This window comes from Trichechus manatus, unplaced genomic scaffold, assembly GCF_000243295.1.
Source record: "Trichechus manatus latirostris isolate Lorelei unplaced genomic scaffold, TriManLat1.0 scaffold00001, whole genome shotgun sequence".
In the NCBI taxonomy this organism is placed as follows: Eukaryota; Metazoa; Chordata; class Mammalia; order Sirenia; family Trichechidae; genus Trichechus; species Trichechus manatus.
In genome coordinates this window covers 13,363,906-13,365,711 of record NW_004443937.1, presented here as the reverse complement: position 1 = coordinate 13,365,711, position 1,806 = coordinate 13,363,906, and the positions used below count along the sequence as shown (strand labels likewise).

The 1,806-nt window shown below is 39.6% G+C and overlaps 1 protein-coding gene across 7 annotated transcripts in view; it reads left to right on the top strand.

Moving 5' to 3' along the window:
• The window catches only part of TMCC1 (transmembrane and coiled-coil domain family 1), a 202,611-nt gene that overhangs the window by 2,485 nt on the left and 198,320 nt on the right, over positions 1-1,806 (top strand). The window contains exon 2 of one of the 7 annotated variants that reach the window (XM_023741162.1): positions 26-95. The exons of the other annotated variants lie outside the window; for them this stretch is intronic. The gene's annotated coding sequence lies outside the window, so the exon portion shown is untranslated. The remainder of the gene's footprint in view (positions 1-25; positions 96-1,806) is intronic. 7 annotated transcript variants of the gene reach the window in all.

Here is a 1,806-nt window from a genome sequence, read left to right as displayed (position 1 = left end):
TCTTCATTCTCCCTTGCTCCCGAAGGGATGAGACCAGTGGAGTATCTTAGATGGCTGCTCACAGACTTTGAAGACCCCAGATGCTACTTACCAAGGTAGAATGTAGAACATTGTCTTCATAAACTGTGTTATGCCAGTTGAGCTAGATGTTCCCCAAGACCATGGTCCCCACAGCCCTCCGCCCAGCAGTTCAGTCCGTCAGGGAGTTTGGATGTGTCTATGGAGCTTCAATGACCTTTCCTTGTACATGTTGTGCTGGTTTCCCCAGTATTGTATACTGTTTCACCCTTCACCCAAGATACCGCTTATCTATTGCCTATTTAGTATTTCCCCCTCACCCCCCCATCCCTGGTAACCAACAAAGATTGTTACTTTTTGTGTGTGACCAGTTCTGATATTATTAATGCCATGCTTTGATACTTAAAGTATATGTTTTCTCACTTCTAAAATGGGGCTTATTGTTACTTGCTTTACACACCTTATGGGGTTGTTGAGGATCAGATGAGAAAATTTGTGTGAAAAACTATTTTGTCCATAAAGAGGACTGTTATTGTATTGTAGAGAATTGTAGGCATATCTGTTCCTTCAGTCACTTAAAATTTTTATTTTTATGTCTCTTAAATGTATCTGCAAACTTTTGATTGTACATTACCATCATGAATCATGTGTTTAAACCTCTGTACTTAATCATAGATGAATAGTGGTTTTTATAGTTCCTAACACATGGCATCTCCGTGAGTCAGAACTGACCGAAGGCAACTGGTTTTCTGTTTGGTTTTGAATTACATAGTAGGTGCTCAGTATATTTTAAAAAGTGGACTTGTTAAATTTAATGCTGAAAAAGTCAATTTCTGTGGCAAGGAGCCATTTTATAAGATCTGTTGGATAGTGTTTTAAAGAGAAAACTCATTTGTTTATTGTTTTATTCATTTAAAAATATTTATTGAATGCTTTCTGTGTTCTGGACACTGGGGAAGAAAACAGACAAAAATCTGTGTCTTCATAGAGCTTACATTATGTATTATATGAGGAGACTGAGTAAACAAAATAAATGATTTGTTAGATGGTGACGATTTCTAAAAAGAAAAATAAAGCAGAAAAGTGGGGAATAGGGCATATTGAGAGTAGGGATTGGGTGGTCACAGATGGCCTCATAGATACAGTGATGTTTGAGGAAAGGCTTGAAAGAGGTGAGAGGATGAGCCATGCAGACATAGAAGAGCATTCCAGGTATAGGGAATGGCAGGTGCAAAGGCAGGCCCTGAGACAGATGCATGCCTGGCATGTTTGATGAATGGCAAGGGTAGGGGAGGGTGGGTGCATATTTTGTGGTGGTTTATGGAAGTGCTTTTTAAACTTAATGTGCATATGAATTACCTTTGGGGATCTTGTTAAAATTCAGATTCTAATTTTGTAGCTCTGGAGTGGAGCCCATTTCTGGTAAGCACCCAGGTGATACTAATGCTGGTCGTCCTTTGTAGGACCTTAGTTTTTACTCTTAGTGAGATGGGAAGTCTTTGGTGGGCTTTGGGCAGTGGAGTGACATGATCTGATTTACATTTTGCCATTAATACTTTTCTGACTGCTGTGTTGATAATAGACTGGTGAAGGATTGGGCAAGGGCAGAAACAGGAATACTACTTAGGAAGCTGTCATGAATTGAATTATATCCCCGCAAAAATGTGTGTATCAATTTGGCTGGGCCATGATTCCTGGTATTGTGTGATTTTCCTATATGTTGTAAATCCTGCCTCTATGATGTTAATGAGGGAGGATGGGTGGCAGTTGTGTTAGTAAGGCAGGACT